Source organism: Pipra filicauda, unplaced genomic scaffold (genome assembly GCF_003945595.2).
Source record: "Pipra filicauda isolate LSUMZ 115617 unplaced genomic scaffold, ASM394559v2 scaffold269_size1075953_pilon, whole genome shotgun sequence".
Classification (NCBI taxonomy): domain Eukaryota; kingdom Metazoa; phylum Chordata; class Aves; order Passeriformes; family Pipridae; genus Pipra; species Pipra filicauda.
In genome coordinates, this window is record NW_024104386.1 from 172741 (window position 1) to 179842 (window position 7102).

Consider the following 7102-nt stretch of genomic DNA (forward strand, 5'->3'; position numbering starts at 1 on the left):
CCAGAGGGTCACTGATCCCAAATAAGGAGTCTCAAAGGCAGGTGAATGTCTCCCTACCTTGATTTTGGACAACTGGTTTAGTTTAAACAGCTGGTTTAGCCTTTATCTTTTAGGTGATTTACTAAACCCTGCCCTAATCAAAAAAAAAAAAAAAACAAACAAAAAAAGTGGGGTAAATACTGTGCACAGACCTCCATAGTAATTAAAACAATCCATTCTGGTTGTGGTGTAGATGTTTTTATGTCGCAGCTTCTGCTGAAACTTGAATTTTTATTCCGTAAAGATTAAACAGAACGATCAGAACAGCTCAAATAGTTCTTAGGTTGCCTCCAACAAATTAAACCAACTATTTAAAGAAAGGAAAAAAAAAAAAAAGAGGCAACTGTCTTGACTTGTTCTAAACAGTGTAATTTTGTGGAAAGCAGCAAAGAGGTGAGACGTGGATAATATGGAAGCCTTCATTGCTGTTTCTATTTTGAGATGTGGAAATCAAACCCTCCTGTCTGTGTTACATCCACTTGCTACCATTGCTGTTCTGTCCTTGATAAAACAGGACCAGGGTTTACAACTGGGTCTGGAGCCGAAGTTATTAACTATTTAAAGCTGTTTATTGTTGATCTGACGACGGTCAGCACATTTTTTTATCCCTTATCTTGCCTCAACTGGTGTTTTTAGGCTGCAAACTTCTGCCTTAAGACACTCTTTGCTGCGTGTTTGCAGCAATTGAGGAGTGAAGCACAAATCAAGCTTTGATGCCTCCTGCAAATCACCCTCATTGTGGGGTTAATGGTGGAGGTTTGATTGGATCTTTTATTCCTGATAAAAAAACTTTTGGTTTCTAGGTGGTACTTTTTTTTTTTTATTATTATTTTTTTCCCCTCTGTTACAAAAAGTACTCAGAGGGAACCTTATAATTTTGAGAAAATTGAGACCCTGCAGCTGCTGGGGCTGACAGTGTCTGACAAAATCCTTTTCCTCCGGGTTGTGTCAATTATGTTGTTACAGAACAGGCTGAGCCTGGATCCATCCTGTCTTTTTTGGTTTGGTTTTTTTTTTTTTGTTTTTTTTGACATGTCTCTAGGAGTTGTCATTTGTGATGATGGATGAAATGGTTGCATTCAGGCAGCACTTTCTAAAGAAAGTTGTACTTTGTGGAGAGAGATCAGTGTTTAATTGCAGGTTGGAACTGTTGCAGTTTTTTTTTTCATTAAGCAAGCTAATAATGGAATAAAAAGGCCTCTTAACGTCTATTAACTGTTGGGGGAGCTGCACTAAGTAAAGATGCAGGAACCTGCAATGTCCTTTTCCACTCTGAAGGAATTTAATTTTTTGGGGGGTTTATATTTTTTTTTTTTGCATTTTTTTAACACAATCTTGTAATTTTTCAGTCTGGGTTTCTGTAACTGATAATGTTCTGAGATAAATGCACAGGCCTTAGTCCAATAAATGTCTTTGATTTCACTGAGCTTTCTTCAGTTTGGGGTTTTTTTGTGCGTTTTTTGGTTGGTTGGTTGGTTGGTTTTTTGTTGCTTGGGGTTTTTTGTTTGTTTGTTACTTTTTTTGCAGGTAGTTGTTTTTTTATTTGTTTGTGGGTTTTTTTGTGGTTTTTTTTTTTTTTTAATCTAAGATCAGAAACATCCATTAGTTTTTAAATGAAATATCACAATTTCAGCCCAGCAAACTCTTCAGCATCAGGGCAGAGCTGAAACACTGGCAGGTTTGATTCCCCAGGCAGCTGAATTACTACATTTTTGACATGATTTTGGCCATACATTTGAGGCAACACCTATATTTGTTCACATTAATTAGCACAAACCCACTGGTTATTTTCAAGAAGCTGTTTGGACGAGGTGATGTGTCCTGAGGGGAGAGAAAGGATTTATGCTGTGCTGGAATGTTGAAGGAGAGCAGCCCCTGCCCCATTTTAGATCCAGTACAGATGGAGACACAGAGTCTGAAATTAAAGAATTTCAGAACAATTAAGGTTGGAAAAGACCTCTAAGATCATGGAGTCCAACATGAACCCAGCACCACCTTGGTCACCACTAAACCATGTCCCCAGGGGTCACATCCACACAGCTTTTGAACACAGTAACTCAGTCTCAAGAGATCTCAAGCAAAGATTAATTTTAGGACTGAGGTACTTAAGAGGCAGGATTCCCCTTAAAATCACTTCATTTGGATTTGGAAAAAGTAAGGACACCCACCTTTGTTAAAAGGAATGGGAGGCTGCATTAAGTTTAGAGACAAAGATCATTTACTCCTTCTGCATCTCTGATATAATTTTTAAGAAAATATACAGAGCCCTGCATCCCAGACCACCAAAGTGAAGATAATTCTTCAACAAAGCCCGTGAAAGGCAAAGAAAAAGTCTTGCAAAATGTGCTGTTGGATACAATCCTACACTGCCATTATCAGGAATCTCTGTGGGTAATTGCATTATTCCTGTGCCTTTTTCAGCTGGTCACTGAAAATTCAAATTTCCTTAGGTTGCTGCCTTTGAAATTCCTGTTTCTGCTGAAACATTAAATCCAAAATCCAATTTCTTAGCATTTCTTTTTCTAACCACTAGGTGTGAGAGTTCTGCAACTTCTCATGATGCTTCCCAGTGTATTATTTTTTGTCTCTGTCTGGTCTCTTCTGTTTGCTTTTTCCTTTGCTTCGTGACTATGTGATGACATTTAACCCTCCTCGAAACATTAAAGGTATAAAAGAAGAACAGCTCCGCTTTGATTTTGGTGTTGTGATGTTAAAATGGTCCCTGAGGTTAAAAAGTCAGTGATTTTTATATGTACAACTTTTCCCTCCTTGGTCCAAGGAAAAAAAATAATACAAAAGTGAACTGCTCCTACTTACAACTAATATTTGGAATGATAAAGCATGAAAAATCTGTGAGAAAACTGAATATCACATTCATCTCAAATTCTGTCAATCAAACAAAGAGCCAGATGCTTCTAAAAAGCAAATTTTTTTCCTCTTTTTTCTGTGGATAAAGGAACTTGTATCCTTGAAGTAATAGTTCAGGACTCTTAAGGAGTTTCATATCAATTTTTTTTTTTGCTTACAGCAGTTTTTCCTGTGACACTTGACATGTTAACAACATTGCAAGCCTGACTCACTGTATTCCTTCTATTTTTATACCAGGATCATCAGGAAAGCCTTTTAACACAGAGATCAGTTCTCTTCTACCTTGACAGGGACACCATCTGCATCATAAATTCACCCAAAATTTCATAAACCTTCCCATCCTGCTGTAGATTGGGATACACAGTTGGGAAAGTTGAATTAAGGCAGAAGAGCCTGTGTCTTTAATCATATATATACACACAGACTTCTGATCTAAGGGACACCTATAGAGGGAGGATATTCAGACTGGATTATCCACTAAATCCCAAATCAATGATGCTCTTGTTGCTCTCTCCCAGGCCTCTGTTGGAGTCCTGGAACACAAGATATTATTGCAAAGAAGAGATTAGAAGAAACAAAATAACAAAGGATTTTTTTTTTCCCCCCCACAGTCACTTTTATTACAGAGTAGATAAACAGGTATGGGTTTTCCAGTGATTGCCACTATTTTGCATTCATAGAAAACTGGCCTCTGCTGAGAATTCATTTAATTATATCAATTTATCTGACAGTCTTTGCAGATTATAAATCCAAGATTCAAATATAGCATAGTCACTAATACAAGAAAGGAAAATTTGTATTACTTGGTTGGGCCAAAAAAGGGCTATTTCAAGTAGAACTGGGTGATTCCCTCCACTATAGAGCACACTGGGACTATGAGGTCACAAATATATTGGGAACTGGCTCATGGTAACCCCCCGTTTGCCTCCTAGGATCCATGTCAGTGCAAGCTAATTCCAGGTGTGTGGGAGGAAAGCTCAGTTTTTCTCCGAATTTACCCTAAGTGGAGTTAGAATTAAGGTTCTCCTTTCTCCTTGAGACATTTGTCCTCAGTCAAATCCTAGTAAATGTTCATGAACTGTTAAATTCTTGATGGCTACCTTAGCCTTCAAGTTCTAGGCATTTTAGGGTGTGGAAGTTGAACACATAAATGCCCACCATGTGCAGATCTAGTGAGGAAAGCCCTTTGTTAAAGCAAATCATGAGATTTTAATGCTGCAGGTAATATTCACCTCATTGGGCTTTAGATACCTGCAGTTCACAGCTCAGATGTTCCCCCTGGGAATCTCCTGGAAACAAAGGAGCAATTCCAGAGTGATTCTTCGTGGCTTTTTAGGTGTTCTGGTAAAGTGAGTTGTGCCACGGATTTCACTGATGGTGCTGATCAGATCTCCCTTGAGGGGAGCACAGGGTCAGAAATTAACTTTATATCACACAGACATTTGCATTTAGGCAAACGCTTTTACCTTTTAATTCTTCATATCTGTTAAAAAATGTAGGAAAGGAAGATGCTGCTGTTCCTGTGTTCATGGACATGCTGATTCAATCCCCTCTGAATCCACAGAACACAATTTTAACCTGTTTCACCCCGAATTTGACTTGAGTTTTGCTTCAGTTGAATGCTGTGATTATTAGGCTGTAAACTGCTCTTGAGGGTGAGATTTGAAGAGAAAAATCGAGCCTGCATCTTGAAAACTCTCTTTACAAAACCATTTTTTGGCACAGGAATAGTTCTATAGAGTTCTGCCTTTACTAAAATAAATGTCTGTGAAGGTCACGGGGGGACCCTCCTTGTCTTACTCAGTAATTGCTTTTATAGAGCTCCAATACAGATATTCTGAGTATTATTCTATGCATTAGCACTGGTATATTTTGGAAACCATAGGGGAAAAATCACGTTGTTGATCTATTTAAGATTTTATTTTACTCAATGTTGGGAGTGACTCAGACCATGGGCTATCAGAAAGCTGATATTTATTGTTTTAAAGTACAGAAATAATGAATCTGCAATAGAAAGCCCAAGTTATAACTGCTGATGTTTGTTTATCTGATATTTGCTCTGTAGGAAACTTAGACCCGGAGCTTTAGCAACCACAAATCAGTGTAACTCCATTTAATTCTTACTTCTCTTTGCAAATTGAGGTGGTCATTCAGTCTGGTCTTGCATTAATCGATTCTTTCCCACATCAGTTACTGCTTAAACCAATGTTTACACAGCAACACTGAGGCAACCAGGCTTCCTTTAGAGCTGGAATGTTTGCTTAACTGGAGGGTTTCTATGTTGGTTTTTTAATAACTATATTTTACATATTTAAAGAAATAAAAAAAGCTCCATGTGATCTTATCTCCATCCTTTGTTTCATGCATCTGACCTGCCTTAGAAAAATTTGTCACAGAAGAGACGTGCCTGTGTTTCCTTGGAAAACCAAATTATTTCCTATGGATGTGATAGATGGTGATGCAAAAATCTGTTCCTTAAGAAACTTTGGAAATGTCGCTTGGAGCTGGACTTGGATCCTTGTGAGTCCCTTCCAACTCAGGATATTCTATGATTCCTATATCTCAGGCAATGATTGACCAATTAACTAAATAAAATCCCAAATTAATCCCTATCATTATTTAGTAGCAAGTAGGCTAAAAAAAAAACCAGACAAACTCTGACTACTAATAATCCAGTACTTTGGAAAAGAAAGACAAGGGGGAAGAGGACATAAGGTATTTATTATTCCTTATGAAGGTTACAGCCTGATTTTACTGATCAAAGAAAGATGTTGCAAATAATCTGATCCCAGTTTCTGCTCTTAAGTGAGTAATGGATATTAGAAACTTAATAATGACATTATTCTGAGTACCTGGGACTAGAAAGTTTTCCCAGAAGTTATGATAATGGTAATCTTAAAATATGCATGGCTCCATCTGATGGGTTTTCTGCCTCACTGCTGTTATCAAGAATAGAACGGGAGTTTCTGGAAACCTGGTCGAAAATTTAAGGTATATAAGGTACATCTGTGCTCTGATCCTTCCAAGCAGCTCACTGGAACAGTCGTCACTCCACTGCCCAGAGGAAAAAGGAGATAGGATGTCATGAGACAGCCCAGGGGATCCACAGCTCTGCCTAAGCCACCGTGGCCAAATAGCTGTGAGTTATAATTAACTCTGGCTCCCAGGAATCCTCAGAGTCTGAGGCAATAACACACCTCCTACCTGGGAATCCCAACCAGTGGTCGTTTGTCTCTGTAATTGAAGTTTTGCTCCAGAGCTCTTCACCCGCCCGTCGGAGGGAAAGCGGCTTGAAAAACACGTTGGGGAGAATGTCAGGACTCTTGGCTGCTTTGTCCATGTGCTTGTGGTGTGTCAAATGAACCATTTCAATTCTTCTGTACAATCAGCCTGGGCAGGAAAAAAGGTCCATTAGGGATAAGCTACCTCTTGATTTCTCCCAGCTGCCCCATGATAGAAACAAACTTGGAAATTGCTTCCCATTAAAGCCTGATTGCCAGAGCCAGTGCTGTCAGGGAAGAGACAGCATCATTTTCTAAACAATGAAACCCCCTCACTCCTGGGATGTGGGAATGAAGCTGTGTAGCCAATTTAATCCTTGCAGAGCTCTTACTTTAGCAGCCTACACACCATTATCCCTTTCACTGCTGGCTGCAGCTGCATTACAGACTTGTCACTCCAGCAAGGACCCGGAGGGATTTTATTAACTCCTGGGCTGCTGCCAGGCTTCCCAGCAACCCAGGAAAACACAGCCAGGGTGGATTTTCAGCTTCCTCCTGCAGTTGTGAAGGCAGGCCCTGGGGTATCTAAAGATCATGTCCTTCTCCAGTGGTCCTGGATGTGACCTTTCAGTCAGGAAAGCAGCAGCAGGGATGGGATTCCAGTTTAAAATACAGGTTCTAACCCTCACAATTTGAAGGGGAAAATTATTTTCTACTTCTTGTAGCAACCTGAACTCACAGTCAAGGATTTTGTAACTTGCTGAATGGTAAGAACTTAAATTGTAAAGCTCTCTTGGTGTTACTGGTTTCCATAAGCTTTTCCTGTTGGAAATCACCTGCTTTAGCTGTTCCTCTTGGCCAAGCCTCACTCACATTGCCCCTTGTCCCCACTTACCTCTGTTTCCTGCCATTTCCTTTTTCTGCCCTGCACCTCCTGGATGGATCTCCCTCTGTGACTGTGATGCTCCTCTAAA

General features: G+C 39.5%; 1 long non-coding RNA gene across 1 annotated transcript; it reads left to right on the top strand.

Moving 5' to 3' along the window:
• The first annotated feature begins 3903 nt into the window (after window positions 1–3903).
• On the top strand, window positions 3904–6174 carry LOC120323473. Its single transcript, XR_005563941.1, has 3 exons — window positions 3904–3927; window positions 5289–5427; window positions 5938–6174. It is a non-coding gene; the product is annotated as an uncharacterized LOC120323473 (long non-coding RNA).
• Window positions 6175–7102: the final 928 nt, after the last annotated feature.